Source organism: Dasypus novemcinctus, chromosome 9, assembly GCF_030445035.2.
Source record: "Dasypus novemcinctus isolate mDasNov1 chromosome 9, mDasNov1.1.hap2, whole genome shotgun sequence".
Taxonomy (NCBI): domain Eukaryota; kingdom Metazoa; phylum Chordata; class Mammalia; order Cingulata; family Dasypodidae; genus Dasypus; species Dasypus novemcinctus.
In genome coordinates, this window is record NC_080681.1 from 26,506,493 (window position 1) to 26,534,216 (window position 27,724).

Sequence of the window (27,724 nt, forward strand, 5' to 3'; positions counted from 1 at the left end):
GGTTGTGGAGCCACCTAATGAGAATACAAGCAGACACAGAAGAACACACAGCGAATGGACACTGAGATCAGACAATGGGGGGAATAGAAGGGGGGGGAGAAGTAAATAAAAATAAATCTTAAAAAATAAAATAAATAATCGTATGATGATCCTTGAAAAACATAAATCAAATTAGGTCATTCCCCAAGACAAGTCCTTTCAGTTTAAATACCTTCTCAGTGACTATACTTTAAAATTCAAATCCTTTAGCCAAACTTACAAGGCCCTAGAGTATGTGGCCCTAAAATTTTCTCTTTCTATTCTCCCCTGTTTTGAGACATTCCAACTATTTTCTGTCCCATAAGATATCAAGCTCGTTCCTGCCTGTGGGCCTTTGTTCCAGCCCTTTCTTCTGCTCTTGGTCTTTTTATGATGGGTCCTTCTTAACCTTCATGTCTTAGCTCAAGGGTCACCTTCTCAGAGAGGCAGTCCTTCACCACCCGACAGGCTTTAGCTCTCCACCCACGTCACTCTGTGACTCCGTACAAGCACACAATGTGAGGTACCCAAAACTTAATTAATAATAACAAACAAAATAAAATTTCAGCCTGCAATCACAACCCTATTAAAAAAAAAACAGACAAAAGGATATTCACCAAAAATAAGTATGTTGGGGATGATTTAAGATAACATTTATGAAATATGCCATAAGCAAAATGTGCTTTGTGGAGCCCTGGGAAGCATTCCAAGAGAAAGGCAGTCAACCTGCTGTGCAACTAGACAGAGATGCAGGAGGCCAGGGGTGCTCCTCGGAACAGGTATCAAGAAACTGGACCAAGAAGACTGACCATGCAAAAACGAACTCCAAACCAAAAGTAACAGGGGAAGACCCTCTGAACTTCAAGGCATTGATCTGCACTCAAGCTGCCTCTAACATGGGTAACTCCACATAACTTATCTGAGGATGAGAAACAGGAAGGATTTATTTATTTTATGATGATTACTATTTTCTAGTCCAGACTCTAGAGCAGCAAGAGGATAGAAAACAGATGAATAAGAGGGTCTAGTTTATTCTTAAAGGTACACCATTTTAATGATGTATCAGCATACTGCCAACCTTGTCACTTAATTTCCCCTTTGCTTTATCCAGAGTTAAATATCAGCCTCCACGTTGCTAAACACCTTCGGTGGTATATTTCTTTGTAAACTTTAGAATAAAAGCAAAGGCAACTTATTTCACTCCACAACAGAATAACTTGAATCCTCATCTAGAGCTATACCTAGATATACAGACAAGTTAGGTTAACTAATAATTTCATGCAGAAACAAATATTTAAAATTTTCTATCCAACAATTATTTATTGAAGAAAGGCAAAGTAGACTTATACATCTTTAGTTACATTTCAGATAATTCAGTCATATGCATATAATATAATGTAACATTTTAACGTAATTTGGAATCTTTCTTCTTTCATACTTTGTCCTCCCTCATAGTTTACATGTATGCATATTGAAGTAAGTTATCAAGATATGTCACAAAGTCCTCCTTAAAATATCACTGAAATCTTTATTTCCTGTCCTTTATGTCAGCAAAATATTTTCACCTTCTCAGTTCTTTCTCTCTTTTTAGTTTCTTTTTGCCATTTTCAAAATCAGAGAACACCTTGGCAGGTATAACACTATAGCATGCATATTAAAGACTTAAAGTGTAAGGGAAAAGTCTCCGGTTCTCACTAAGCAGCTCTATCACATGCATTTTCCAACTTCGACTCTAACTGCTGACTTCAGACAACTTTCAACTGACTGTTCTCAGAGTTGTCACCTTTTGGAAAAATTCTCAATAGAGATCCATCAGTCAGGCAAGGAGTGCTTTGTTTCATTTTAATTTTAACTTTTAACCTGCACTCCAATTTGGCAAAAGCCAAACTATGAAAGAATCTAGCTGCAATAGGATGTGTATGTAAAAACCTGGATTAAATATCACCATGTCTCCATGGTACTGCAGTTGCTTTAGAGTCTTTTATACATTGCTGCCCAGGCACCTTCTGCTTGGCCCAGACCTTCACCTACCCACAGGGTCCAGCGATTTCCTTACTAGCCCAACCTTACTTTCATGTTTGACTTTCTCCAGAATCTTAAGCAATGCATTTAGCCATTGTTGTCTTTTGCCCATTAGCAATGAAAATACACAATCATCAGTGATCACTTACAAGGGGTAATGTTTTAGTTTGCTAAAGGCTGCGGGAAGTTGCAGAGTGGGTGTAGCTCAGCAGTTTTTTGTTGTTGTTGTTTTTTAAAGATTTATTTATTTATTTATTTATTTATTTTTCTCCCCTTCCCCCTACCCCCCCCGAGTTGTCTGCTCTCTGTGTCCATTCGTTGTGTGTTCTTCTGTGACCGCGTCTATCCTTAGCAGCAGCACCAGAAATCTGTGTTTCTTTTCATTGTGTCATCTTGCTGTGTCAGCTCTCCGTGTGGGCAGTGCCATTCCTGGGCAGGCTACACTTTCTTTCGCGCTGGGCGGCTCTCCTTACGGGGCACACTTCTTGTGTGTGGGGCTCCCCTTCGTGGGGGACACCCCTGCGTGGCACGGCACTCCTCGCATGCATCAGCACTGCGCATGGGCCAGCTCCACACGGGTCAAGGAGGCCCAGGGTTCGAACTGCAGACCTCCAATGTGGTAGACAGACAGCCCTAACCATTGGGTCAAGTCTGCTTCCTGCTCAGCAGTTGATTAGCTACTTAGCACATATGCAGTCCTGGGTTCAATCCCCGGTACCTCCTTAAAAAACAAAAAAAGGTGACAGAAGCAATATACAGAAATGGGTTGACTTTTTCAATGGGAGGTTATTGGCTTGCAAGCCTATAGTTCTGAGACTGACAAAAGTGTCCAAAGCAAGGCATCAGGAGGCTATGCTCTCCCCCCAAAGCTGGCTTTCGGCAATCCTGGACTCCTCTTTCTGCTGCCTGAAGTCAGCAGTTAGAGTTGAAATTGGAAAATGCATGTGATAGGGAAGTCCAGGGAAGGCACATGGAGGTGTCCGCCTTCTCCTCTAGACTCCACTGCTTTCAGCTACTGGCTGCTCCATCTACCGCCTTTCCTCTCAGCTTCTGTGGGTTCCTTTCTGAGCTTCTGTGTCTCTCCCTATTCATCCTATTTCTAAAGGACTCCAGTAAGAGGATTAAGATCCACCCAGGGTCACACCCTACTGCAGCAACCTAATCAAAAGAAGGTCCCAACTATAACTGGTTTATACCCACAGGAACAGAGTAGATCTAGGACATGATCTTTTCTGGGGTAACTGAAAACCTCAAACTAACACAGGTAGCAACTTATATTCCCATACTTAATGAGTGGTAGATTTGTAGGTTGGATCTAGTGGCATAGAGACAGGGAAATGAGAATGGACAATGGAAAAAGGGTCTGTGCCAAAGGATGGGAGAGGGGGGATATATTTAGGTAAAAGTTTGGAACCTACCTTCTGATAAGGCAGGTTCAAGGTCCTAGAAGCAAGTGAAATTGGATTATCAGGACTTCTCTGGCCCAGCAACCCCACCTTTCCCCAGAAGCCTGGCTTATTTATTGACAGTCTACCATGTGCCTGATACTATGCTTCCCTGCTGAAGCTTATTTAAAAACACAATCCCATAAATTAGATAGTTTTATTCCCATTTTAAGGATTTTAAGTTCTTTCTCAAATATTAAGATCTAGTTTGGTTTCAAAGCTGGGTATATTTAGCTTAAAAAAATGAGGCATCTAAGAATAAAGTAAAGAAGAACATACCTTTTGATCCAAGAGTCTGCAATCTTAAAATGACTGAGATTCATTTATCACCAGAATCACACTTGTAAGTAGGTGGAGTGTGAGTTCAAAGCAAATGGGAAAAACCACTTGTCAGAAAAACAAAAACCTCCTATGATCAGGGATTCTTGAAATGTCTTTAATAGAAAACATTGACAAAAAAGCATAAAAGCTTTTTGAAAAATGAAATAAGCGCTGGGATGAAGGAATGATAATACTAGCAAACCTTTACTGAGTAACTTACCATCACCCAATAATACTTTGCTGAACACAATTACATTTCATTTGAAATACCAGCAACAACCCTGTCATTCAGGTACTATTGTTTTCTTCATTAAAAGATCACGGAAGCAGATGTGGCTCAAGTGATTGGGCTCCCATCTGCCATATGGGAGGTCCAGAACTCAATTCCGGGGACCTGCTGGCGAAGGCAAGCTGGCCCACATGGAGAGCTGATCCGAGTGGAGAGATGGTCCATGCAGGAGTGCTGGCCCTCAGAAGAGGGCTGGCCCATGCAGGGGTACTGGCCTGCGGAGGAGTGCTTGCCTGCTCAGCAAGCTGCCTGAGCGGAGATTTGGCACAGCAAGATGATGCAACAAAAAGAGGCACAGAGGAGAGACAACAAGAAATGCAGCAGATCAGAAAGCTGAGGTGGCTCAAGAGACCGAGCACCTCTCTCCTACTCCAGAAGGTCCCAGGATTGGTTCCCAGTACTGCCTAAAGAGAAGACAAGCAGACACAGAAGAACACACAGAGAATGGACACAGAGAGAAGACAAGGTGGGCGTGGAGGGAGAAATAAACAAATCTTTAATCAAAAAAAAAAGAACATGAACTGGGAGGGAATTCAGCTCAAGCAGTTGAGCACCTGCTTCCCACGTGGGAGTCCTGGGTTTCATTTTCAAACAGATGAAAAAACCAACTCAGGGGAGCCAATGTGGCTCGGTGGTTGAGTGCTGGCTTCCCACATACAAGGTCATGAGTTCAATCCCCCACCCCAGTTCCTCAAAAAAGAAAAAGAATAAAACAATCATGAAACTGAGGTTTAAAGAGATTAAATAATTTGCCCAGGGTCACAGAGTATAACAGTGACTATAATCAGTGTCAGACCAAAAGTCTAACCTTGTGACTAAAGAGTCCATGCTTCAAGCAACTGTGCTACGTGACTTCTAGAGGCAGAACTGATGACTGTAGCACAGGTGACTTAATTCGTCATCTAGCTGAGCTGAAACCAAGCTCTTCCAAAGAGGATTCCCACAAGAAAGTGAACACCTGAGGGGCTCGATGATACTCTTGAAAATAAGTAATATTTATGAGTGTGTTAACTCTATACCAGACATTCAACTAGGTGCTTTACCTGGGTTCTTTTATTTCTTGCTCACAACAATCTCTAATGCTAGCTATTAGTATTATCCTACTTTTAAAGATAAGGAAGCTGAACCAGGATTTAAACCCTGGCAGTGCGACTCCAGGAAACGATATACTCTCGACTACCATACTGCCAAATCATACCTTTAGGGGCTGGGAGCATTAATCCCATTTTTCATAATAGTAACTCCTTAGTATCCAAATACCTCAAATCTCCTGCCCTTGCAATTGACCTAAGCTTCGGTGAAGGTGAGCAGAGCGGAGGAAGTAGCTTCGAGCTCCTCCTAGTGGGTAGAGTAGCCAATGACACTTAGTGAAGAGTTTTAAATATTACAAATCATTTCAAGCCAAGGAACACTGCTTGTGGGTTTGTCCAAAGTCCTGGTAGGCATTAAACACCTGCAGTCAAACCCATCCCAAGCCTTGGAAGCCTCACTAAATGTCTCATATCTGATATACACCAGGCTCCTTTAGCAAAAGGGGAACAGCATCGTGCAGATTAAAATGATAGATTTGCCCCCAAATTAGTTAGGCAGATGTGGAGAAGAGACACCAGGAATTTTGTTTTTCAGTTTCTTCCTTGCATTCCACTACAATAAATATCAATGCTTGTTATCCCAGTTAATTACACAGTTCTCCAGCACCAAGGAAACTCCATTTTCCTTTCATTTCTGACACACTGCATTTAGTTGCAACCCCTCTAACGACCTGCTTCCTCCTCTTTTAAAAACAGAGCACTACAGCCATTCAGCTGGTAATTCAAAACTGAAAGTGATCCCATCTCCAGCCCCTTTTCTTTTTAGGGTTAATTTTTAAGGCATACTCTAATTACAGGCTTTTACAATCTTTAAAAAGTAGCTATTTTAAGACCTGTTTATAAGACCACAATCTGAAACATCAGTCAAAGGCAGCTTGAACTGATTGCATCCCTCTCTGGAACAGAACATCTAGCAGCAGAACATCCATTTGTAGCTGGTCCATCTGCCCTGTAATTAAGATTGCTTTGCAGCCTTGCTTCAATCGTATTTCTGCAGAGAACAGCTGAGATCCCCTAGAGAAGATGTCAGAGTATGTGCTACTAGAATTGCATCCAATTTGTTGGCTAACATTATCAGAGGCAATTTAGTGCAGAATTTAAATCACCAGAAATGGTGATATGGCAACATATATCCACAGTACCTTTTATACAGTCGCTAAAGACTGTCTTGCTCTCCCCAGGTGCCACTTGAAAATCCCCTTCGTAATGCCCATTCAAAGCTCAGCAAAGGAAACATATTGCTGTTGAATGAAGAGCAAAAAGCAAAAGACTCATTATGTACATCAGCTCTGTACCTGCACTTAAAAGCTGTAGAAACCAACCTTTCTAAATCACAAGTAATTTTTAAACATAAGTTCATTTTTGAATCATTACTGACATGAACAGATGACGTAATATGTATTTTAAAAACAAGAAATCAACTTTAGGGATCAGGTGGATCAAGGTGAGAATAGCATGGCCTGAAAGACTTGCTGCTTCCTCTCTGATTAAAGTAATAAACTAAAAATACGAACATCGTTATCAGGGGGAAATCTTGAAAAACACATTTTCTCCTAAAGCAAGTTCTAGGAAAACAAAAGCAGCAAGGATTTTCAGAGGCAGGTACATTTAGATTATGACCTCATAAGTTTTCATGTTTTTTTTTTTTTCCTCCAGAAGTACAGTTATTAACATGAATGTCTAGCAAAGACTAGAGAATGCTGATACTCGCTAAGAACCTACTAGGTGCAAAACACTTGCTATAAAGTACATAAAAGATTTGGCACCAACTGCTTACCCCTCCCTGTCTACTTTTTAAAAAATTATTCTGATTCTACCCAATTTCCTTTTTTTTTTTTTTGAGGTTCAAGGGTGAGGATTGAACCAGGATGTCGCCTGTGGGAAGCCAGCTCTCATCCACTGAGCCACACTGTGGCACCAACCCCCACCCACCGGTGAACTAGTTCCCTCATTTGTTTGCCTGTTGCCTGTTGTTTGTTTTTAAGGAAACACCTGGAACCGAACCGGGATCATCCCAAGTGGGAAGTGGGCGCTGACCCGTTTGAGCCCCAGCCACTCCCCTAGCAAAGTTTCTCTCTCAGGCGTGGTGCTTTTGGTCCTTCCCTAGCTGACTGCCTTCTGCAAAGACAAAGCCTTCCAGCCTTGAGGTTTGGAGTCAGTCCTCGGAGCAGTGCGATGCTACCGAGAGAGAAGCAGGTTAAACGGATGGATGCTGCCAGAGTGTGACATGCACACATGTTCACACCAACGCACACACTCCAGATCCGATGACATCACCCTCAAAACCCTCCCTTAGAACATTCAGATAAATCAGTCTATTGAGCTCCCTCTCTTGAAAAATATTTCAGAATCCAGGTCCATCCAAATGTGCTTCATTTTCTCCCAATTGTAGAACCTGTGAATGAGCATGATTTCAAGTCAGTAGAGGCATACACAATTTATAAGATTTTTTTTAAAAACCTTTCCAAACAACATTTGTTAAGGTTACAGCAAGTAATAAAAATGCAGAGAGCATCTTGCAGAAAGGCTTTGGGGACCCCCTACTGGTTTAGCCAGAGGAAACCAATCCCACTGGTTTACTTAGCAACAGCTGTGGGATCCAGATTACAAATTCCTCCCAAGGCAGTATGAATATAAGTTGAAATATTCATCTCCCTTCCCCATACAAGTTTGCTGATGCACTGCTGTCTCAATATTTCTATAAATGAAAACAACCCACCCCCAGAGCAGAACAAGTTGAATCTTGAATTCTTGGGAAATAAAATATACAATGATCAGAAGGCACATGGGCAAAGATTTTCTTTTGGAATCTCAAAACCAGTTAGCAGTTGGTAGCAAAAAATGAACACAGAAATGAAATCAAATTCTATCACTCTTTTAGGTTCTCGAATCTCAAAAAGGAAATATATTTGAGGTCAGATTAATAGTTTCCTTTGGGGAGCCATCTCCAGTGAAATGCAGGCACATTATTACATAACTTAGAAGAACATCTCATGTGTTAACAAATAGCACCATAGAATTGATGAAAATACCCAGACTAAACTATATAAAAGCCAAAATCAACGCAGCTAGAAAATGCCCAAGGTACATGGAAAACTCCAAGCTCCTGGCTTTACCTGAGATTGTGGTAAGACTAAAGTGCAGTTTAAAAAAGAGTAAATCATCCATATTTTTATTCTAATTCCAGGTCAACAAGTATTGGGCTTACACTGCATTCTTGATATTGTACTGGCTGCCAGGAACACAAAACTGAAAGACACAGGCACTGCCCTCAGGAAGTACCAGCCTAAGGGGGTGATACACATGTAATAACACAATTACCCAAAGATAGTTCATTCCATAATACAGGAATTTATTAAGAGCTGAATACCGCTGAAAAATAAAGAGCAAATGGGAAGAATATTCTTATACAAGATCTCAGAAATGGTTTTGTTTGTTTGTTCACTTGCTTGTTCAGAGGTACAAGAGCTCAGGATTGAACCCAGGACCTCATATGTGGGAAGCTGGCACTCAACCACTGAGCCACGTCAGCTCCCTGAAGGATCATTTTGAGCATTGGTCATGAAGAATATGACTCTGACAAAAAGTCTGCATACAGTAAGGACATCAAAGAGGTGTGAAAAGGGATCTAAGTTATTAGTGTGTTGACCACATATTTGTAACCATAAATAAACAATCATCCTAGCTGCCATCTTTGCATGTAATAATTCCTACCATTTTGTAGACAATGCACTTTAACACGAACCTTCACAACAGTTCTATCAAATAGGCAGGGGATGGGAAAACTGAGGCACCAATTTTTTACCCCAGATTTAGAAGTATTTTTTTTCTTTTTATATATACATGTATATTTTTAAACTTTTTCCTTATTTTTAAAGGAGCTTTACATTACATAACTGCTACATCAAAAATATAGATTCCCATATACCCTACACTCTCCCTGTCCTACACTTTCCCCCATTAACAACATCTTTCATTAGTGTGATACATTTGTTACATTTGATGAATTTACTGAAGCATTGTTACTAAGCATGGTCTATAGTTTACATTATGTTTTACATTCTGCACCACATAATTTCATAGGTTTGAGAAAACGTATAATAGCTTGTATCCATCACTGTAATGTCATGCAGAACAATTTCAATGTCTCAGAAATGTCCTATGTTACACCTATTATTCCCTCTCCCTCCCCTCAGAACCTCTGGTGACCACATCTTTATAACAATATTACAAATTCTTCTACCACTAGAATAATAATAAGTCTACTTTAGTCCACAGTTGCATTATCCCCTTATGTTTGTTCATTCCTATATCTTGAGGATTTGGCGATGGTGATACCCACTCTGCTTCTGATTGAGAGGGGGTTTAGATCCCATGGGGCAGATGGATGGAACTATCTTGTTTGTAGTTGCAGGTATTTTCTGCCCTTTGGGATGGGTGTTGTCCATCAGCATGCATTTGTTAGGTGTCCTTGGTGAGTCTGATGAATTGTAAAGTAGGTGTTGGCTGTAATTCTGCTGAACAGCTGGAAGTTTTAAGTCTCTGGGACACATATTTTATGAGTATAGTGCTAATTATGAATTCAAATAGATGGGGCAGAAAAAACTCGTTTAGGGAAATTCTAAATGAGTCTAACTCTGATACACTGGGGAAGATGGGATAGCATACATTCCAAGGTAAGGCCCACTCACTCTGTGCCAATTTCCTGGGGTTGTCTGCCCTGCATACAGTGTCCAGATGTCTCTAGAGCCCTCAGGAGAACCCCTAATTATTAGAGACGTTGTGAATTTACAAATCAATCATGCACAATGTGCAGAATTCCCATACACTATCCCTCCACTAACATCTTACACCCATTTATCATTAATTCCATTCAGTGCATTTTTCATCTCACACATTTTGGTTTTCATTTCTAGAAATTCACTTTTTTATTTTTTATATATTCCATACCTATCCTTAAACTACTGAACATGTGGAATAAGGTTAAAATAACTATTAATGTCTTAATTTGTTAATTCTAACATCTTTCAAATGATTGAAAATTTCCCCTCATTATAAGTCTACTACTTTGCCTGTTTGATAATTCTTAATTGAGTTTCAGACATTGTGAAATTTACTTGGATATTTTTTTATTCCTATAAATATTCTTGAGTTTTGTCCTAGATCACAGTTAATTTGCTTGGATACTGTTTGATCTTGCATGTAAGATTTGTTAAATGAGACTGGAAAAGTGCTTCAGACTAATTATTTCCCACTACTTCTGAAAACACTTTGGTGTATTCTTCCCAATGCCCCATGAATCATGAGGTTTCCAGTCTGGGTCGGGGGAAAAGGTGCTACTTCCAGCCCTTAGTTAGTGCCTGGCACCACCACCTCTATTCCACTCAGGTAGTTCTTGCCTGGTCTTGGACAGTCTCCTCAAAGTACTGATCAAACCTGTGCTAAAGATGCATGTGAGGGGAACCTGCTGCTGATCTCTGAAGTTCAGTTCATTTTCTGTAAAGGTCTCTCCTCTCCAATTTTCTGTCTAGCAAACTCTAGCCATCCTTTCGTTCCCAGATTTTCAGCTCTGTATTTTCTACCCCAGAAGTCAGCCAGCCAAGTTCTGCCTAGTCTTCACCTCCCTATGCTATGGCCTGGAAACTATCTCAAAGCAAAAACAGAGGGAAATTATCGGACTCATTTCCGCATCTTGCAGGGGTCAATGTATCGCGTTGCCTAATGGCTAGTATCTCAATAACTTACTTCATGTGGCTGGTTAACTTTTGAAATTTTTGATGCTGGGTAATAATTCTGTTCCCCGTGACTCCATCTTGGTTGGAAGAGAATGCCCCTAATGTATTCCTTTTGATTCTAAATGACAATTTGTGAGCTTCAGTATTCTGAAAGATGAATAAGGTATTCCCACAACAACTCTTATTTCCATACAATCAAGGAAACTAAAATATTCCTTTGTGAAATAACTCATACAAAAATGCACAACACAGAAGGCTTCAATCAGAATTGCTTTTGTTGTTGCTGATGTTCTTTAATGGGTATTGCTTTTAGTAAATATTTTTGCACTTAATTCTTTTCAAAATTGCTTTATAAAATTAATATTTTTCATACTATTCTTGAATAGTCATATTTGTTAAAGTGCTCTGTATTAATTTTGATTTTCTTTTTTTTGAAAGATTTATTTATTTATTTCTCTCCCCTTCCCCCCGCCCCCACCCTGGTTGTCTGTTCTCTGTGTCAATTGCTGTGTGTTCTTTGTCTGCTTCTGTTGTTGTCAGCGTCATGGGAATCTGTGTTTCTTTTGGTTGCGTCATCTAGTTGTGTCAGCTCTCCGTGTGTTCGGCACCATTCCTGGGCAGGCTGCACTTTCTTTCGCGCTGGATGGCTCTCCTTATGGGGTGCACTCCTTGCGTGTGGGGGTCCCCTATGCAGGGGACACCCCTGTGTGGCAGGGCACTCCTTGCGCGCATCAGCACTGCACATGGGCCAGCTCCACACGGGTCAAGGAGGCCCTGGGTTTGAACGGCGGACCTCCCATGTGGTAGATGGACGCCCTAACCACTGGGCCAAGTCCACCGCCCTAATTTCGATTTTCATTGCCAACTTAATGTTCTTCTAATAGATTACAGAGATACATCTAGAAATGACTGAATTCTATTTTTTCTTAAAATTCAGGATATTTTAATGTAAACTTAATTTTGGAAAAATATACATGTAACATATGTGAGTAAAGATAATGAAACAATAGGAATAATTCATAATAAAGAAAACAGAAATTTTGGGTGATAAAACATACCATATTTATAGAATTTTATAACATTTGCTTAGAACTGTGACTACAGCTAAAATAACTTTAACTGTTTTGCCTGAATTGACTGCTCAACTGCTCAGTTGTTTCAAACTCTTTGGCAATTCAGTTAAATTGGCTGGACCATTATATGGTATGAAATTGACAGGTTGTTTCACTGAACTGACTCACCAAGTCAATAAAAAACTGTTGAAATTGTTGTTTACGGAGCTATAACTCTAATCTGGGAATAATAGTTTCATATTGGGTGCTATGAGTTATGAAAAACACTAAGAATACATTTGTGGATCCTTTCTCTTTTGTAATGTGACATCAAAGAATTTTGAAGTTACAACAGTTTTAAAGCTTCTTATATCTAAGGTGTCTCAATTACTTGAGGATCGTTGTACTTGCAGATCATCCCTGACATACATTGCATGCACAATAGTAACCATGTGAGGAAATCACAACTAGAACTTAGAATTCTACCATTTGTATCACGAACACATCACACATTAACTAAATTAAGCATAAGGTAATCAGAATATTTACCAATGACCACTGCAAAGTTGAGGTAGAAACTGCAAATGACATCCAATAAATAAATTGATTTGAATATTCAGTCTGGATTTACAAATTATATCTTGGCACTTCTTATCCTTGAAATGTCAGTATGTATTACAATACCCATAGACCTGCTTAAAACTTCTTGTTGATAGCAAAAATGGAGTTGTGTTTTTTTTTCTTTGAATGTTATTTTGGGGATTAAGAGACTTAGATGAAGCCTAACTTTGAAGAAGAGCATGCTTTCTTTGAAGTCTTTTGTTGCTTTTTTTTTTTTAAGTTAAATCAAACAGTCTTCAAAGAGAATAAAGAAGGAAACCTATTGTTTTTAATCAGCAAGAACATTTTTGTTTGGTTTGGTTTGAGACAGGAGCATGGTCAAGAAACATGTTGGAATTTTCTGTATTTAGGAGATGCTGCTTAACTGTAAGCCAACGTTCAGAAAAGTAGGAATCAATGCAGTTTTTTAAGTATTCTAAGTTTCCTAATAAATGCTCTGTCCCTTTTGTACACACTTATGCATCTGAAGGCTAAATCCACAAAATAAAATCAAACAAGGGAAGTAATAATTTGTTAAAGTGAAACAGTGATGTTGTTACTAATTCATAGTCCATATATCAGATAAAGTGGGAGTGTTGGTAATGGGTAAATAACGTATATCCTGTGCAGATGAACTCAAGTTAGTAGACAAAAGAATTTGCTTTGGTCACAGTTACCTATGAATATGGGTTTTAAAATAAACAAAGCCTTCACTTAGAATTTTGTTATGTTTTAGAATCATCATTGCCTTAATGCTTAAGCATCTATTTCAGTCCTCCTAATAAATGAGAAATGCATGTTTGTTTATGACTTTGTGTAATATAAATGCATTGATCCATGGCTTAAAAATAAAACAAAAAACACACTTTGTTTCTGTGACATATTTGTTAATCCAGTCAATAGTTACTTGGAGAAAAATGGAGCATGTAACAGAGTTCCTCATGTATAAGAACTGTTATCCCCCAAAACCTTAGTTGCCTAAATTGCTCTAATACTATTTGTAAAAACTGAAATTCAGTGATTAAATAAATGAAAAATTCTACCATTAAAATAAACAAACAAAAAATGGCATTGAGAGTCACACCATTCCTTTCTTAGTTTCTCTCCTATCTGGGGATGTTTTTCTTAAGAAAGAAACCATACAGGTTGGACCAAGCATTAAAAAGGAAATATCATGCTCTAAGATGGGGGCTGGGATAAAGATAAAAGTAAACTACTACTTAAATATGATGACTTATAGACCCTGTGACAGTTTGAAGTTTTTGTGAATCCCAGAAAAGATCATGTTCTTATAACATCCATTCCTGTGGGTGTGGGGCCCTCTGATGGCATTAGATTCAGTTAAGGGAACTTTGATCAGATTACTTTGGGGCTTTGATTGGACTATGTCAGTGAGGCTTGACACAGGTTGGGTCTCTGCCCTCTTTCTAGGGGTTTATAAAAACTGGGAACTGGAGGCATGAAACAGACAAAGAAAGGAAGCCATGATTTTGACCCTGCCATGTGAGAGAGAGGATGACCTGCAGCCACAGAAAGGCAAAGAAGCCCTGAGCAGCTAAAAGAGGTCCCAGAGGCACTAAATCAGCAGAGCCCAGAGGCATGAAAAGAGGCCCCCTAGAGGCTAGGCCCACAGAAGCTCAAAGCTGAAGAGATGGCCCACAGCTGAGCTCTGAGAGAACATGAAGGCAGAGACACAGATGGAGAGCCACCATTTTGCTTTACCACGTGCAGGAGCCTAGGATCCAAAAAGCAGCCAAACTTTGGTGAGAAAGTATCTCTGGCGATGCCTTGATTTAGACATTTTCAAGGCCTTGGAACTGTAAGCTTCTACCCTAATAAAGCCCCACTATAAAAGTGAACACATTTCTGGTAATTTTGCATCAGCAGCCTTAGCAAACTAAAACACTGACAGCTAGCTAGTACATTCCCTAATTCACAGATATTCTTGGAAATGAAGTGACTTCATACAGAGATAACATGAAAACCCATCCAGAGAGATATATTATTAGTAGCTCTCAAAGTCTTACCTGGTAGATCAGTGAATTTGTCAAAACTTTATTTCTTACTCTCTGCAGTTCAACAGGATTTCTAAAGGTGAGAGAAACGTGGTTATGAGGGGCTCTCGTTCTTTTCTTCCCTCCACATGGTGGTATTGACATGTCCTCCCTTTCCCATGGGATTTTGCTAGGAGAACCCTACCCCCTCCTCAACACTGCAGATCCCAATGCTACAGGGAGATGCAAAGTGGGTTAAGCTTGTTAAAAACAAACAAAAACCTGGAGGTTCTTAGACTAGGGAAGGCAGCTTTAGGACATCGGTTAAGAGCACAGGCTTTAGAGTAAATCAGACTTAAGTGTAAATCGAACTGATAGTTGTGAAATTACTTTCCTAATCTGAAAAAAAAGTGTAATAATTATTTCAATCTCACTACATTGAATAAGAACTAATCACATGTAAAGTATTTTATCCGGTACCTGTCAAAAAATGTCATCCATTGTTATATATAATAAAACAAGATTGCCCATCCATTATGATTCTTTTCCTGGAAGAGAACTATACTCTATATCCCTCTTATTTTACTCTATAATCACAATGGGGAATAAAAAGATATTTTTAAAGCTTAAAAATTAATGAGACAACCACAGAAGAAGTTGTCATGCACCAAGCGTGAAGTAATATAAACATATCATATCAGAATCAATATCATATTGTTACCCAAGTTCTCTTTCAGATTTTTCTGGGGTAACAGGCTTTTCAAAGGATTGTGGGCTGGGAACAATAGCAAGAGAGTTTCAAAGTCAGTGTGGTGATGATAATAGCAAACCCTAAGCATCTGCATTGGGTCTGATGGTCTTCTCCATCACTTTGACCCTGTTTTTACCCTGTTTTTTCTCTCTGGTTCTAGTACAGAGAGCAGAGTGTCTCTCTTCTCTCTTTTCTAGAACCAGGGGCAATGTATGTTGAATAGAATTGGTATGGACATGTTCAAATCCTGACACCATTTCTGTGGATGTAAACCCATGTGTAAATGGGCTCTTTAAAGATGGTATTCATTAAGGTGAGGCCAAAGTGAATCAGAGTGAGCCTTAATTCAAAATGACTGGAATCCTTATAAGCAGAAGAAACTTGGATGCAATAGGAGACAGATGGGAAGGAAGATGGCCATGTGACAGAGACAGAGATTGATTATGGACTGCCAATCAGCCACCTCCAGAATGCTATAGACTTCAGAGGGACCATGGCCTGCTGACACCTTGATTTGAGACTTCTAGCCTCCAAAACTGAGACAAGAAATTCCGGTTGCTTAAGCAAACCAGTCTATGGTATTCAATACAGCAGTCCTGGCAAATACAAATAAGCGTATAAATTATTTTCCTCTTTTTAAAGATCTTATATTGAATGGATAAAATTTTAGTGAATGAAGGTAAGGAAGATGGATACAAATTTATTCTCTCTGAGCTTCGTTGAGACATGCTGCAAAACCAATGGCGCTCAGCCTTCAGGAGTGTTCTTTACTGCACTGTGAGTCTCTCTTTTATTGCTGTGCCACATGGGACACCAAACACAATTAGCCTTTCAGTTAGGCTTTGCATTCTGATCTGCTAACAACTGGGTGTCAGATATCTCAGTTCATAACCACCCACTCACACACTCACAACAAGATTGTAGATTCGATTCTTTGTTATCTACTTTTATGAAAGATTTCTGAAAGCTAAAGGGAATAAATTAACTGCCAAATCTGTAATAAAGTTTTTGCCCCTATGTAATTGTTAATGATATTTCCATGGCTGTATAGCAATCCCTGGCAAGGACAAAACCATTCACATTATCCTGAAGGGAGGACACCAGCATTTACAAAACCATATTTTTGGTTCTTGGAACTGAAACAAAATATATGTAGTCACATTCACTTTAGACTACATATTTTAACAGTATCTAATAGTAAGCTGTAAATAACTATAAGAAGTATACCTTTTCCAAATTAATGTAAACACAAACCAGGAAGGCAGAATCAAATATAATCATCTTATTTACATTTCTCAGGTTTTAATGATGCTCTCCCCTAAGTGGCATTTTAAGGTTAACATTCTTGACATTATATTTACTTGAGATAATTTGGCTGGTGGCCAAGATGTCTATCTTTTGCACCAATAATTCCAAAATGTATGAGAGTGGCTGGCACAAAGAGATACTCATTAGACATTTGTTTAATTTTCAATCAAATAGTACTTAGCTCAGAGGCGCTCCGCCACATGCGGCCTGAGCCCGCGCTGCTGCGCAGGCCCGGGCTCTTGCCTGGTGCCCGGGGCGAGGGTTCCTGCAGGGGCCCTGCCTGGGTCTGCAGCTGAGGCTGAGTCGTGGGGCGCGGTGAAGCAGGAGGGCTCGGCCAGGTGGCGCAGCGCTGATCAGGCAGTCTAAAGCGGAAGCCCCTCTACAACCCTTCCCGGGCATCTTTGTGGCAAGAGCTACAAAGAGGCACGGAAAACCTCCGATGAAGCCCTGAACGTCGCGCAGAGCGTTAGATCGGGCCCAGGTCTGCGAGCTCCTGGACAGGCTGGATGCGGCGCGCAGCTCCCTGCAGGCTCGGCGCTGCACGGCCCTTTCCGCATGATGCAGACGGAACCTCCTGCTACGTACCCTGCAGCTCCTACAACTAGCTGAGACCTTGGTGTCCAAGTCCGGGCTCCTCCAGTAGGCCAACAGCGAGTGGGCACGGGGCCCCCACTACGCAGGGCCGAGCAAGCCGTCCCAGTGGAGTGCTCGGAGGCCTGGAGAACAATGGCCAAGGCCCTCGGCAAGGCCCTTCAGGCTGCAGTTCCGTCAACCCTCCCTCCAGCGCATGCCCTACCTCCTTCCCGCCCAAGTGCTCAGGACAGAAAACCTAGCCAAGTGCAGCCGGGTCCTGGGGCAGTCTGGGAGAAGTTTCAAGCAGATGGAACCCACACCCTCATCACCCGACTGTGGTGCATTGTAGTTAAGACAGGTGTGCGCATGACCCGCTTCTCCTATTCCTCGATCTCCCCGGCTGCGGGAGCCCAGGAGCTGCAGCTGCACAGCCCTGCGAATGGAGAGTTCAGTGTTGCCGTCCCGTTGCTGCCACTGAAGCCAGCATCAACCAAGAGAAGGGCTGTGTGCAGTCCAAGGAGGTGATTGATGCTATTCCACCCGAGAACCCCACCTAGCCTTCTACCAGTGCAACTCCTTCTACCTAGACATCCACAACATGGCTGTCAAGGCCCTGAAGTTTCCTCCCAAACAGCACAATAAGGACTTGAAGTCTACAGTGGAGCCGTGTGAGCAACAGCAGCAAGACTTGGAGTTTACTAAGGAGGGAGCAGAAGATGATGACAGCTTCCCGTGAGCTGGGGGCTGGGGAGGGGTGAGCCCAGTGGGGTGCTGGCTCTTTATCTTTTCCCCATGGGGGCCTCTTGGCCAGGGAATGGCCCCATCTTCCCACACCTGACTCATAGACTGCAGATGTTCACAGGGTGAGGGGTACAGGGAGCCAGCTCCCATACCAGCCCTCCCTGCCTTTGACTTGGCACGCGGTGGGCAGGCAGGCAAGCAGGTAGACTGCCTCCCAGAGCAGGCTCCTGGCGAATGATACGGGCAGCAGGATGGGAGAGAAGAACCCTCTGCCTTCCTCTAGGGCAGGGGCCTGCAACCTCCTTTGTTCCAGGAGCCCTTTGCCAGTCAGGTGAAAACCACGGACCCCTTACTAAGTCCACACTATACAGGTATCATTTAATAAATAGATCACACCTGCACCAACACGTCCCCAGAAGAATAATGTTGTTTTGAACATCTGTTCAAGCTCACAGACCCCTTGTTAAGAACCCTTGCTCTAGCCAGCGGGACCTGGATTGGGACATGTGTTGGGTTGTTTGTTGAAGCTGCGATTATGATTTTTAAACAACAAAAAGTTCTCTAAAAATAGTACATAAAGCAGAAACTGTCTCAAATGGAAATTAATGTATATTTTAAATAAAAATAAAAGCTACAATGTTCGGAGTAGCCTTGATGCGTCAGCCTGCCTCACATACCTGGTATCTTTCCAAAGATATACATGGCAATGTATTTTAATGATGATTATGTTAATGACAAGTATAGGCAGACTTCTAAAACACATTTTACTTTAAAATTTTCTATTTAAAAATAATTTAACATAATTGGTGTAGGAATGCAAACGATATCTCAGTTTTCCGTAGCATCAAATCATTTCTCATCATTCCACTATCATCAATTGTAGTTGTCTCATAATGGGCCACTCTGTTCTTAAAGACGCCAAGTTCTGTTTGACTCAGGACACTTGCATTTACTGTTCCTATTCCTCAGATGCTCCTTCTGCATCTGCATGGCTTGCTTCACCACTCCATCAGACCTCTGTTCATGGATCATCTTTTCAAAGAGGCTGTAGCAGTTTGATATGAATTCCAAAAATAGATATTGGATTATGTTTGCAATCTGGTCTGCACCTGGGCGTGATTAAGTTGTGATTAGGGCTTTGATTGGGCCATGTCATTAGGTCATTGAGTCACCCCCCACCAAGGGGAGTCCCCACAGATAAAAGATATGACAAAGGACAGAGTGAGGGTTTTTGATGTTGCAGTTTGATACTGAAGCCTTCACCTGGAGCCCTGGGAAGTAAGCTCACAGAGGAAAGAGAAGCAAGCCCCAGGAAGAGAGGAACCCTGTGCCCAGGAAGAAGCAAGCTCTGGGAAGAGAGGAACCCTGAACCCAGAGAGAAGCAAGATCCTGGAACCCAGGAAGCCTGAACCTTCACAGACATCGGCAGCCATCTTGCTCTAATATGTGGAAATAGACTTTGGTGAGGGAAGTAATTTCTGCTTTATGGCTTGGTATCTGTAAACTCCTACCCCAAACAAAAACCCTTTATAAAAGCCAATGGATTTCTCATATTTTGTATCAGCACCCCTTTGGCCAACTAATACAGAGGAAGTCACTGTCTGCCTTGTGTCAAAGAGCTACCCCAGGAAAGCAGATGTAGCTCAAGTGGTTGAGTGCCTGCTTCCCATGTATAAGGACCTGTGTTCGATCCCTGGTACCTCCTAAAAACAAACAAACATATGAAAACACCAACTCTCATCAGAGAGTGGTTGTAGTGCCTGTTTCCCATGTATAAGATCCTGGGTTTGATCCCTAGTACCTCATAAGAAAAAAAAAAAGAGCTACCCAATCTCTGTGCATTTGTCTTGCTATAGCTTTCTTCATTGCACTTGTTACCATTACACTATATATTTATTTGTCTATTTATTTACTTTTAATCTCCGTCCATTAGAATGTAAATTCCAAGAGAGCAGACTTCGGTTGTTTCATTCACAGCTGACTCCCCAGTGCCTAGATAAGAACCTGGCACAGAGCAGCATTCAATAGTAGATATGAAGTTCTTAAATATAGGAATTAATTTGGTTGTCTTTATTTTAAAATATTATTTATGTTTTGTGTTTTATGTTTTGTATTAAGAATAAATATAGTTTGGACTTTCTTACTTCTATTAGAGTGGAAACATACCCTAAAAATGTGCTGACTGATTCTGGCTTCTTCAAGATATAGTTTAAGAATATTTGGCAGAGATGTTTATCAGGACTCATTACTGCTATGGAGTTACCTAGGAAAGAAGTGATGCTTACGTTTACTATGTTAACATAACCCAGGAAACTCAGAGGTGTGGAGACTCACATATCCAACACTCATTGGCCATCTAATTAAGTTTTTCTTAGAAATTTTAGTGAGCTCAGAGTTTTTTTGTGGGAAAAAAAAAGAGTATCTGGTGGTTTGTTCCTGTTGCTAGGTGACAGGCACTATACATAGTACTTCTCATGTCTTAATCCACGGAAGAACTCTTTAAGGTTCTATTATTATGCTATTCTCATAGAAAATTTTGAAAATGAGGCTCAGAGAAGCAAATAACTTTGCTCACACAGCTTGTAAATGACTGATTTGAATTCAAGCCTTAACTCTAGAGTCCTCTTTCTTAAACCTTAGTTAAGAGAGCACCTGATTCTCTTTTCATATATGAACTCTTATCTGCATAACTAATAGATCCTAAGTGCTTCTGTGATTTTCACCATGTTTTGCATACTGTGTGGTAAATAATTAATAACTGGTGACAAATTTGTTGATCAACCTTTTCAAGGACTGCCAAGCAAATTACTATCTGGAAGCACCTCATCTTAGAGAAAATTTGTTTTGAGTTTAAGGAAGAAAAAGAATATGGGCCATTTATTTCTTTGAGTGATCTAAAAATGCAAGAAAATTTTTAAGGAAATATATATTTTATGAGGAAAATTTTGAAGACTTCTAGTGACTTAGCCCAAATTAACCTATGTTCTAATACTGAAGTTTACCTTCTAGGAAAACAAAGCAAATGGTGCACGAAGAATTCCCAAGAGTTTTCTGAGCAGTGTAGTTCTATGTTATCCTTGTACATCAGGGCAATTTCACGCATTTGCTCTCACTGAGGAAAAGGTTCTATTTAGAAGGTTTGGCAAATGTTTTCTTGGAAAACTTTCCAGCTTAGTATTGGTCAAGGCTGTAATTTCCCAAAATTACCAGAAAGCAATTGAAGAAGAATAACTGATGCATCTTTTGAATGTAAAATTTTTAAAAAAGCAAGTGATACCAGGTAGAAATGAAGGAACGCTTACATCAGAAAAATATAAAGTAGGCATTATCCTTCCCTAAGCAAACATATATATATATATATATATATATATATATATATATATATATATATATATCTTTATTTGTGTGGGTTTCTAATACTAGAGACCTTTAATTTTTAACTCTCTTCCCTCCCTGCTTCATATACGTAGATCAAGGTGCTAAATCAAAATCACGTTAAAAATTATCAAAAGTATTAACCCTTTCATTTTAGAAAAATCAAGATTTCTATTGGCTGTTACAATGCTGTTCTCAATTTTAAAATTATTTTTTGGTGAGTTTTGTATTCGATTAATAGAATTGCCATAATTGGGTGGCTTTAAACAACAGAAAAACTATTTCCTCACATTCTGGAAGCTAGAAGTCCAAAATCAAGTGGTAGACAGGGCCTTACTCTCTCCAGACTCTGGGGAAGGATCCTTCCTTGCCTCTTCTAGCTGCTGGTCTGACCAGTAATCCTTGGCATTCCTTAACTCTCAGCTGCCTTACCGCAGTCTCTGTCTGTGTCCTCACATGTGGTGGTTTGGAGCTCTGTAACCCAGAGAACATGCTCTTAAACTGAATCATGGGCGTGAACTTATTGTAAGTAGGACCTTTTGATGAGGTTACTGTAGGTAAGGTGTGGCCCAACTCAATCAGCATGGTCTTAATCTTATTACTGGAGTCCTTTATAAGCAGAATGAGTTTTCAGAGAGAAAGAGAACAAGCCCACAGTGGGAGCAGCCAGAAGCTGAAAGTGAGGGGAACCCGGAAGTGAGGGGAGAGGCCAGGAGCAGCTGCCATGTGCATTTCCCTGTGACAGAGGAGCCCAGGATCAAGGATAACCAGCCACCGGTCCCAGAACACCAATCTTGGGAAGACAGCATTGCCTTGATGACACCTTGACATGAACGTCTCTAACCCATAACACCATGAGTCAATAAATACCCATTGTTTAAGCAACCCTATTGGATATTACTTGCTTTAGTAATGAGGAAACTAAAACACATAGGTTGCTTCTCTCTGTGTTTCAGTGTCTCTCCTCTTATTATAAGGATACCCTAGCCCAGTAAGAATTCATTTTAACCAATTACATCTGCAAAGACCCTATTTCCAAATAAGATCACATTCTGAGATTCCAGGTGCATGTGCATTTTCAAGAGACATTATTTAACCCAACACAAGTATTTTGCACAATCTTGCACTGGTGAACAAGAACCAATGGTGGCTCTCTTTGCTTAGAGGGACCTGCACCAAATCTTGGTGTGGATTTCCATCTTTCTCTCCCATTTCTCAGCAAGCTCTGTTCTTTTCTCCATTTCCCAGATAAATTATTTTTACTAGCCTAACTAAAAGAAAGAAAGAAAGAAAAGAAACAATGGTGCCTAAGCAAAGTGTCTACTATATGTAGCCAGAAAACGACAAATAAAGCACCTTCTCACCTCTTTGCTACCACCAACTAGTCATTTACTTGAAGGAAGATGGCAGTACTTGCTTTACACAATCTGAAGTAAATGTAAAAAGACACCCTATATTATGAAGGAACACATTAAAAAGAGGAAAGAAGAGTCACTTAATGTTGGTTAAGGAAATGACAATGGAGAGAGAGGAGATAAAGTACTCTAATTCTGAACTGTTTTCATCTAAATGAGACGAAGACCAGCTACATCCTTTGCAGGGCCCAGTGCAAAATGAAATTGCAAGGGCTCTTCTTAAAAAATTGTTAAGAATCCTTCTAAGTACAGGATCACAGTTTGCATGCCATGAAGCATTCCCTGACTGAGATCCCGGCTCACAAACTTCTTTGCAAATTCAGGGACTGACTTACTACATTAGACTATGTCCATTGTTCTCTACAGCTTTTAGGATTCTGTATCATTTCCTATCAAGATGTATACTACTGCTTCTCAGAGGAAAATATTATAATGTTCAGCTGTTACAGAATTTTATGAACTTCTTTCTCTGAAGCAAATTACTCACCAAAAAATCTTCTAGTGTTTGTAACATCCATGCATTGAAGGAGAAAAATACTGATCTCCTAAATGGATTTCTTGATTATTTCTACCACGTATTTCTAAAGGAACACTCAACTAATCTCAACTGTTAGAAAGAAAGGATCTGCAGAAAGCCTTTGGTGGGGGGAAGCAATTGCAGCTATTATGTAGTTTCAATCTTAAAGTTTAGAAGTGGATAATTACAGTTCTATGGCTTGCATTTTTCCATTTTAGCCCTTTAAAGTTCACTGAAAGATGCAAATTATGCCATCAAGCCATCTTGTGCTCTTTAGGTTTTTGTGATATAATAATTAAACAAGAAGGTTTTCCCTCCAAATAGTATGGATTTTAGCAGAATTCTTCTTTTCTTGAAATGTCAGAATCTGAATTTCTTTGGGTAGCATGTATTGCAATGTGACAGAAATATACCAGAGCATGAAACATCAAAGAAAGAATGAGTATAAGAAAGGAAGAAAATAAAAAGAGAAAAGGGAGAGAAAAGGATGAGATGTGAGCTGCTGTGATGTCACTCTAAGGAATATTTATATTTTATATTAAGGAATTTAAATACTCAAAATTAAGTGACAGTAATGATGATTTGAAAGAAATAAAGAATGGAGAAAATCTACTAATCCTTTAAGAGGAGCTCTCGGCTAAGCTGGGATCAGACTTGAGAACTTCTCATAATACTACTGTCCTGGTTTGGGTCTTTTGTGGACGCAGAAAATTCTGTTCTAAAAGAGAGCCCATTCTTGTGCTTGTAAACCTATTTTATGTGGCACCTTTTGGTTAGATTCAGTTAGGGAATCTTTTGGATTAGATCATGTATTAGCTAGCCAAAGGTGTGCTGATTCAAAATACCAGAAATCTGTTGGCTTTTATAAAGGATATTTATTTGGGGGTAGAAGCTTACAGTTACCAGGCCATAAAGCATAAGTTACTTCCTTCACCAAAGTCTGTTGCCACGTGTTAGAGCAAGATGACTGCTGACATCTGCCAAGAGTTCAGGCTTCTTGGGTTCCTCTCTTCCAAGTGCTTGCCACTCTCCAGACTCTGCTGCTCTGCTCTTTCCATACGACCAGCTGTAGACTATCAGGCGAATGCTCGTCTCTCTTCCTGGGGCTTCTGCCTCATGACCAAGCTCCTTTTGTTATTCTCCTGTGTGTTTACTTCCTGGGCTCCAGCTCAAAAACTCTCAACTCCATCCTTTCCCATGTCTTTTCTCTGTAAGTCTCCACCTACCAAGGGGCAGGGACTCAATGTCTTACTGACATGGCCCAATCAAAGCCCTAATCATAATTTAATCAACTAAAAGTGATACCTCTGACAGACCAGTTTACAAACATAATCCAATATCTATTTTTGGAATTCATAAAAAATGTCAAACTGCTACAGATCACTTATGATTATATTGCTTTAGGGCCTTTGATTAGATTGTGGGCCCAGGGTGAGTCTCAGTCCTCTTGCTGGAGTCTTATATAAACAGGAAAAACATGTAGAGACACATAGAGAAAGAGAGCCAACATTTTAACTATCCCGTTTGAGAGAAGACTCTAGGATCACTTACAGCCACCGAAGGATAGAGAAAGCCTGAGAGGTTGAGAGGTCAGAGGCTGGAATCAGGAGAGTAGCTGAAGCTGAAGCAATGAGGAGAAAGGAGAGACAAGCCATATGCCTGATTGCCCACATCTGAGCTGGGGAAGAAAGTGAGCCTGGAAGACAAGGTAGAGACCAGCCACCATTTTGCCTTCCCACGGGGATTAGTCCAGGACCAGGAGTACCTGATGTTTGGTGAGATAGCATCTCTAATGATGCCTTGATTTGGACACTTTCACAGCCTTGGAACTGTAAGTTTCTACTCTAATAAATTCCCATTATAAAAGCTACCCCATTTCTAGTATTTCACATTGGCAGCCCTTGGGAATAAGACGGCTACCTTTAAGTCTGAGATACACTGTAGAAGACCCACTGAGGTGAGAAATGGAGTTCCTATATTGCCACCCAAGGTTTGGACTTACTGAAAACACTAGTAGTTATCCACCCAATATCAAGTTTCCTTTCTTCCTTAGTAATAGAACTCTAATTTTGTTCTGTAGAACCATTGTGTACAAATAAATACTAAATCCTCCAGTCTCTCTTTCTGCTAAGTATGGGATGTGACAAAGTCCTGACCATTGAGTTATGAACAAAACCATTCTCTAAGGTCAGCATTAATTTCCTAAGAGTCAGACTAAGTGGGTTCATTTCCTGTATGTCTCTGAAGCAATCAACGTTTGTTTTTTTTTCACCTTGAAACTCTGTCCTTCCTGAGCTTCCAAAACAAAATTCTGATTTTTTCCCTTAACCTTTTAACAACTCCTTTCATGTCTCTACTGCCACTGCTTTGGTTAAGATCTCAATGATCTCTAATCTGGGCAACTGCAACAACCTCTTAATTAATCTCCCTGCCTCTGATTCAAATGTAGCTCTTCAGTTTTCATGGGTCAAATTGCCACATTATCTCTAATGGCTTTGAGCTAGAGCAGTTTGAAGCCGAGGAGATGAGGCAGCTAGAGATGAATTACTACTCCTATGACCATATTATTGCTGAGATGAAATAGACAAAGAGATTCAGGGACAGTGAGGCATGCTATAATAAATAAAGCTATAAAGAGCTATGGGAAGATGGAAGGAAGAGTGACTTTTGGAGATAATAGGAAATTCCTCAAAAATTGGGTGACATTAAGGTGAGTTTTAAAGGATATGTAGGGGTTTGATAAGCAGTAGGGAAGAACTTAACAGTAGAAGGAAAAAACATGATCCAAATTACAGAAGCACAAAAGCACACCAAGATTTGGAAAATGCCCATTTATTCATGATGATTATAATTTAGAGTGGACTCAAAGAAAAGCATGGAAAGTCATGTAGGTCAACAGTCTTCAAACTAGCCTGGGGCTACAGGAAAACAACAACAACAACAACAACCACCACCAAGTGGTTGTTTGGCATGGGTAGCTTTTTTGGTAATCAATTTCTTGATCCTTAATTTCTATGTACTCTCTTTTCCAAAACTGCTTGTCTGAAAGTCTCTTGTCATATCTTCTCTGTCAACCAATCAATATGTAAGTTTTCCCTTGTATGTATTTCTGTTTAAAGATACCTTAATATATATTGTTGATTCATTAACATTGAACTCACAGCCAAAACAATGATAACACATTACCTGCCTGAACAAAGCTTATCTAACACATGCACTTTCTCCATGAGCACATGATAGAGTTTTTGTTTTTAGGAACATTATATAGCACTTCAGTACTATGCTTGGAGGCCATTTTAAGCAGCAAAATCACCCAAAAAAGCAAAAAATGTGAAAAACTTGGCATTAAATATACTGGGAAAAGAACATTTCTTTACAGCAGGAAAGTTGAAACAAGAAAGCAGAGCATTGCCTTGTTTAGCCTCTGCTGTCAGACAACACAAATTTTTTGCCACTTCATGCATGTCTGTGAATGACCTTGGAAGTACCATTATTATCGATGAGTATCAACTCTACATACATATATGAGTATGTGTGTGTGTAATATGTGCCATGGAATTAAAAGTGACATATTTTAGTTCATGTTGAGTTGTTCAGAATTTAGGGTGAGGCAGGAGTAATGGACATTTTTATTTAATGACTTCGTCTCATCCATATCTGGATCACTAAAGGATGCAGTGCTTCAGTGACTGTGTCTCATGAGAGCAAAACAAAGAGTCTACTGTAAGAAATAATAAGGTTTTGATGCCTTATTTTATCCAGATAACAAACTAATAGCAAGGCTGAGTAATCTATTTATCTATCTATGCACCCAGCCTCCCATTTATCAGCTTTGAATCCATGTAACTATCTTAGAATTCAGAGGAGGGATGATTCCCATGAGGATATGAATTTATATATTTGAATTTTTAAAAAAGACAATTTTTACAGAAAAGTCTGAATGATTTGACCATGAAGGCTAGCTTTGCTCATTAGGTTATATGGTAGATATTTTCTATCTCTGACTCCACAGTTTTGACAAAAAAAAAATTTTTAATATATAAAATATCAAAGCACTTCATCAAAAATGATTGTGATGTCAAAGGTATATTAAAATCAGCAATATTTAAATTTTCTTAAACTTTTCTATTTTACGAGGTACTTGTAAGTGAAAGATAAATAATCAGTAACTTGTTGAAAAAGTCTTGGTAAAACTTATTTTCTATACTTTCTGGAATCTGAAAAAGAGAAAGAAAGAAAAAAAGAAAGACACTGTTGCTTAGATCTTGAACCAGGAGAAAACCTGCTGTGACAAGTGTAGTTAGCAGACAGCTCCAGCTGTCACATCTCAGATCCAACGTGATATTCCCGCGAAGGTTACGCTCTCTTGGGCTCTTCATAGCCAATGACCGAGGATGACAGGGGTACTAGAGCTGACCGTTCCTGCCAACCTGGAACTCTTCTATTAATAACAGGCAATCATTGCCTGGGGCTCCTC

At 40.0% G+C, this 27,724-nt stretch overlaps 1 pseudogene; it reads left to right on the forward strand.

Annotated features, from left to right (window-relative positions):
• Positions 1 to 695: 695 nt before the first annotated feature.
• On the forward strand, positions 696 to 17,935 carry LOC111758688 (26S proteasome non-ATPase regulatory subunit 3 pseudogene; annotated as a pseudogene).
• The last annotated feature ends 9,789 nt before the right edge of the window (positions 17,936 to 27,724 follow it).